The following is a 6000-nucleotide window of genomic DNA, read 5'->3' as shown; positions in this document are numbered from 1 at the left end:
AGGAGAGGAGAGAGAGGGAGAGGGTAGCAGAGAGGAGGGGACGAGAAGGGAAGAAAAAAGAGACGTGCGGAGTAGATGTGGACGAGGGGAGAGGCGAGGGCAGGGCAGGAGAGGAGATGAGAGGAGAGGGAAGAGGAGAGGAGAGAACAATCTTTCACCTGAACTAGGATTATCTTTGGTGGGGATTTGAAGGGAGGGGGAGAGATAAGCGGAGAGGAGAGAGGAGAGAGAGGGGAGGGGAGAGGGAAGGAGAGGGAGAAGGGGAGAGTTGAGGAGGGAGGGGAGGGGGGAAAGGCGAGGAGGGGAGAGGGGAGGAGTGGAAGAAGGAGAGGGATAGGAGAGTAGGAGAGGAGAGGGGAGGAGGAGGGAGGAGGGGGAGGGAGAGAGAGGAAAGAAAGGAGAGGAGAGGGGAGAGGAGGGGGAGGGGGAGGGAAGAGAAAGAGGAGAGAAGGAGAAGGAGGAGAGGAGAGAAGGGGAGAGGGAGAGGGGAGGAGGGGAGGAGGGAAGAAGGAGGGGAAGAGGGGAGGAGAGAGAGGGGAGGGGGGGAGGAGGAAAAGTAGAGGAGTGGAGGGGGGGGGGGAGAGGAGAGGAGAGAGAGAAGGGGGGGGAGGGAGGAGGAGAGGAGGGAGAGGGAGGAGGAGAGGGAGGAAGAAGGAGAGGAGAAGGTAGGAGGGAGAGAAGGTAGAGGAGGAGAGAGAGGGAGAGAGGAGAGGAGGGGAAGGGAGGGAGGGGGAGGAGGAAGGAGTAGAAAAGAGAGGAAGGGGAGAGGAGGGAAGGGGAGGGGAAGATAGATGACAGGGAGGGAGGGGAGGGGGAGAAGAGAGGAGGAGAGGGGGGAAGGAGAAAGGAGAGGAGGAGAAGGGAGAGGGGGAGAGGGGGAAGAAGGGGGGGGAGGGGGGAGAGGGGGAGAGGAAGAGAGAGGAGGGAGAGGAGAGGAGAGGGAGGGAGGAGAGGAGGAGAGGAGGGAAAGAGAAGAGAGGAGAAGAAAGAAAAAGGGAGAGGGGAGAGGGAAGGGGGGAGGAAGGAGAAGAGAAGGGAAGAGGAGGAGAGGGGAGGAAGAGGAGAGGGAGGAGAGGAGGGAGAAAGGAGGAGAGGAGGGGAGAGAGAGGGAGAGAGGAGAGAGGAGGGGCGGAGAGAAGAGGGAGGGAGGGGAGGGGAAGGAGAGAGGGGAGGAGGAGAAGAGGGAGAGGATGAGAGAGGAGAGGAGGGGGGAGGAGGGGAGAGGGGAGAGAGAGAGGAGAGGGATAGGGAGGAGAGGAGAGGGAGGGAGAGGAGAGGAAGAGGAGAGGAGAGAGGAGGAGGAGAGAGGAGGGGAAGGGAAGGAGAGGAGAGAGAAGGAGAGTGGAGGAGGGAGAGAGAAGGGGAGAGGAGAGAGGAGGGGAGGAGAGGAGAGGAGAAGGAGGAGAGGAGGAGGGGGGGAGGGGAGGAGAGAGAGGAGAAGGGGGGGAGGAGAGGGGAGAGAGGGGAGGGGGAAGAGAGGAGGGAGAGAGGGGAAGGAGGGAGGGGAGAGAGAAGAGAGGAGGGAGAAGAGGGGAGGGGAGGGAGGGGAGGGAGGAGGGGGAGGAGAGGGAGGGAGAGAGGGGGAGGGGGGGGAGAGGAGAGGAGAAAGAGGGGGGGAGGAGGGAGAGGAGAGGAAGGAAGGGGGAGAGGAGGAGGGGAGAAGGAGAGGGGAGGGGAGAGAGAGGAGAGGGAGGGGAAGGAAAGGAAAGGAAGAAGAGAGGGAGGGGGAGAGGGGAGAAGAGGAGAGAGGAGAGATAAGAGAAAGGGGAGAGGAGAAGGGAAAGGGAAAGGAGAGGGGGGGGGGGGGGGGAAGAGGATAGAGAGGGAAGGAGAGAGAGGGGAGAAGGGGGAGAGGGAGGAGGAGGGGAGGGAGGGGAGATAGGGAGGAGGAGGGGAGAATAGGGGAGGGGAGAAGGGGAAGGGGAGGGAGGGAGGGAGGGGAGAAGAGAGAGAGGAGGAGGGAGGGGGGAGGGGGAGAGGAGGGGGAGGGGAGGGAGGAGAGGGGGGGAGAGGGAGGGGGGGGGGGGAGAGGGGGGGGAGAGGGGAAGGAAGAAGGGAGAGGGAGAAAGGAGGAGGAGGAAGAGGAAGGAGAGGAGGGGAGGAAAAGGGAGAGGGGAGGAGGAAGGAGGAGAAGGGGAGGAAGGAGGAAAGAAGGGAGGGGGAGGGGAGAGGAGGAGAGGGAGGAGAGAGGTAGAGGGGGAAGAGGAGAGGGAGGGGGAGGAGGAGAGGAAGGGGGGGAGAGGAGGAAAGGAAGAGGAGAGGAAGAGGAGAAAGGAGAGAGAGGGAGGGGGGAGGAGAGGAGAGAGAGAGAGGAAGGAGAGAGAGGAGGAGAGATCGAGAGAGAGAGAGAGAGAGAGAGAGAGACAGAGTGAGGGGACTCGGGGATGAGGCCGAATGGCCTAATTCTGGTCCTAGAACCTTGGGAGAGAGAGAGAAGGGGGGAGAGGGGGAGAGAGGGGGAAGGGGAGAGGAGAGGAGGACAGGAAAGGAGAGAGGAGGGAAAGGGGAGAGGAGGAATGGAGAGAGAGAAGAGGAGAGGAGGAGAGAGGAGAGAGAGGAGAGGGAGAGGGAGAGGAGAGGAGGAAGGAGGGGGAGGAGGAGAGAGGGGAGGAGGGGGGAGAGGAGGAGGAGAGAGGAGAGGGGGAAGAGGAGGGGAAAAGAGGGGAGGATAGAGGGGGGGAGAGGAGGGAGAGGGGAGGAGAAGAGAGAGGAGAGGAAGGGGAGGAGAGCAAGAGAGGGGGGGAGAGGAGGGGAGGGAGGGAGAGGGGAGAGGGAGAAGAGGGAGAGGGGAGGAGGAGAGGGGGAGGAGGAGAGAGGAGGGGAGAAGAGGAGAGGAGAGGAGGGAGGGAGAGGGAGAGAGAGAGGAGAGGAGAGGAGAGGAGGAGGGGAGAGGGAGGAGAGGAGAGGAGAGGAGAGGGAGGAGGAGAGAGGAGAGGCAAGAGGGAGGGGGGACAGGAGGGGGAGAGAGGAGGAGGAGAAAGAGATTTGGAGAGGAGAGGGAGGGAGAGAAGGAGGAGAGGGAGGGAGGAACATGGGAGGGGGAAAGAAAGGGAAAAGAAGAGGAGTCAGAGGGCAGAGAAACAAAGGGAAAGGGGAGGAAAGGAGAGAGGGAAGGGGGGAAAGGGGAGGAAAAGGGAAAAAAACAGGAGAGACAAAGGACGAAGAGAACCCAAAGGAGAGGGGGGTCGAGAGGAGACCGTTACCACAGAGGGGAGGGAGTAGGGGGGAAGGAGAGAGAGGGGAGGGCCAAATTTAGTGAGAGGAGAGGGGGAGGGAAGGGGAAAAAAGGGAGGGGAGGAGAAAGAGTCCTTGTGGATCTGAACCGTCTGAGAGGGACGGGAGGGAGGAGAGGAAGGAGGGGGGAGAGGAGGGGGGAGATGAGGAGGAGGATTATAGGGGGGGAGGAGAGAGGGAGAAGGGAGAGGAAGAGAGAGAGGAAGAAAGGGGAAGGAGAGGGCAGAAGAAAATCCTCTGGGGGTTGAAAGGAAGGGAGGAGGGGGAAAAGGAGAGAGGGGGAAGGTGAGGAGAAGGGAGGAGGGGGAGTATGGGAGAGGGGGGAGGAAAAATAAAAGGAGAGGAGGGGGAGAAGAGGGAGAGAGAAAAAGGAGGAGAGAGAGAGAGGGGGAAGAAGGCAGGGGAGAGAGGGGAGGAGGGGAGCAGAGGAGGGAGGAGAAAGGGGCTCCAGGGGTCCTCCTCAAGGGGGAGGGGAGGGAAGCGGAAATCCGCCAAAGGGAGGAGAGAGGGGGGGATCTGAGGGTCAGGGAGGAAGAGGAGTTTTGTTTTTCCTGAAGGAGGAATTAAGGAGAAAGGAGAGAGAGAGGGAGAGGAGAGGAGGGGGAGAGAAAGAGGAACAGGTCAGGAGCTCCAGAGGAGAGGGGAAGGGGGGAGAGAGAGGAGAGGAGGAGAGGAGAGGAGAGGAGAGGGAGAGGAGAGGAGAAAGAAACAATGAGAAGAGGGGAGGAGAGGAGGGGGGGAGAAGTCAAGAGAGAGGGGAGGGAGAGAGGAGGGGGAAGGGGAGGGAGGGAAGGAGGGGGAGAGGGGAGAGGAGGAGGGGGAGGGAGGGGAGGGAGTGAGGGGGAGAGGGGGGAGAGGAGGGGGAGGGGAGGAGAGACAGGAAGAAAGGAGAGAGAAGAAGGAGGGGAGGGGGAGGAAGAGAAAGAGGGAGAGGAAGGAGTTTGAGGAGGGAAGGGGAAGGAGGAGTATTAAAAGAAGAGAGTAGAAAAGGAGAGAATCCGCACGGGGAGGGAAAAGCTGGAAAAGGGAGAGAAGGGGGAGGAGGGGAGAGCAGAGGAGGAGGAGAGGGGATAGAGAGTCCTCTGGGGGATCTAAGAGCTCTGGGGGGAAAAATGGGGGGGGGGGAGGAAGAGGGAAGATGAGAGGGAGGAGAGAGGAGAAAAGGAGAGAGAGAGGAGGGGAGAGGAGAGAAGAGGAGAGAGAGAGAGGAGAGGGAGGAAGGGAGGAGAGGGGGGAGAGGGAAGAGAGGAGAGGAGAAGAGGAGAGGAGGGGGGAAAGAGAGGGGAGGAGGAGGGGAGGGGAAGGAGAGGGAGAGGAGGAGAAGGAGAGGGAGGAGGAGGAGAGAGAGGAGGAGAGGGAGGAGGGGGAGAGGAGGAGGAGGAGGGGGAGAAGGAGGAGAGAGAGGAGAGGGGGGAGAGAAGGAGAGAGGGGAGAAGAGAGGAGAGGGAGGAAGGAGGAGAGGGGGGAGAGGAGGAGAAGGGAAGAAAGGGGAAGGAAAGGGAAGGGGAGGAGGGGAGGGGGGGGGAAAGGAGGGGAGGGAGGGAGAGAGGAGGGGAGGAGGGAAGAGAGGAGAGAGGAGAGGGAGGAGAAGGAAAGGAGAGAAGAGGAGGGGAGGAAAGAGGGAGAGAGGGAGGGGGAAGAGGAGGAGAAGGAGAGGAGAAGGAGGGGGGGGAGGGGAAGGAGAGGGGAGGGGGGGAGGGAGAGAGGAGGAGGAGAGGAGAGGGAGAGAGGAGGAGTCAGGGGGAAGAGGAGGAGAGAAAGAGAGGAGGGAGAGAGGGGAGGAAGAGGAGGGAGGGAGAGAAAAGGGAGGGAGGGAGGGAGAGGAGGAGGAAGAGAGGGGAGAGGGAAGAGGAGGAGGAGGAGAGAGAGAGAGAGGAGGGAAGAGAGAGAGAAAGGGAGTAGGAGGGGAGGATAGGGAGAAGAAGAAAAGAAAAGAAAAGAGAGAGAGAGGAGAGAAGAGGAGAGAGGAGGGAGAGGAGGAGAGGAGGGGGGGGGGGGAGGAGAGAGGGGAGAGGAGAGGGAGAGAAGGAGGGGGGAAGAGAGGGGAAGAGAGGGGAGGGAGGGGAGGAGAGGGAGGAGAGGAGAGAAGGGGGGAGAGGAGAGAGGGGGGAGAGGGGAGAGGAGAGAAGAGAGGGGAAAAAAAAGGGGGGGGGGAGAGAGGAGAAAAGGAAGAGGGGGGACAGGGGGAGGAGAGAAAGGGGAGGAAGGGGGGGAGAGGAGAGAGGAGAGAGGGGGAGGAGGGGGAAGGAGAAAGAGGAGGAGGGAGGAGGGAGGAGGGAGGGGAGGAGGGGAGGAGAGAAGAGAAAGGAGGAAGAGGGAGGGAGGGGAGGGGAGGAAAGGGGGGAGGGGAGAGGGGAGAGGGGGGAGGGGAGAGGGGAGGGAGGGAGGGGGGGGGGGGAGGGGAGGAGAGGAGAGGAGAGGGGAGGAGAGAGAGAGAGAGAGAGAGAGGAGGGTGAGAGATGGAGAGAGTGGGAGGGAGGGAGAGAGAAAGAGAGAGAGGGAGAGGGAGGGGGGAAGGAGGAGGAGGAGAGGAGGGGAGGGGAGGAGGGGGAGAGAGGGGGAGAGGGGAGGGAGAGGAGAGAAAAGGGAGAGGAGGGGGGGGAGGAGAGGAGAGGAGAAGGAAGGGGGGAGGAGAGAGGAGGAGGAGGAAGGAGGGGAATGAGGAGAGGAGGAGGGGGGGGGAGGAGGGGAGATGGAGAGGAGAGAGGAGAGGAGAGAGGGGGGAGAGAGGAGAGGAGAGGGGGAGGGGAGGATAGGGTAGGGAGG

The sequence above is a fragment of the Leucoraja erinacea genome, chromosome 30 (genome assembly GCF_028641065.1).
Source record: "Leucoraja erinacea ecotype New England chromosome 30, Leri_hhj_1, whole genome shotgun sequence".
Taxonomy (NCBI): domain Eukaryota; kingdom Metazoa; phylum Chordata; class Chondrichthyes; order Rajiformes; family Rajidae; genus Leucoraja; species Leucoraja erinaceus.
This window is presented reverse-complemented; position numbering follows the sequence as displayed.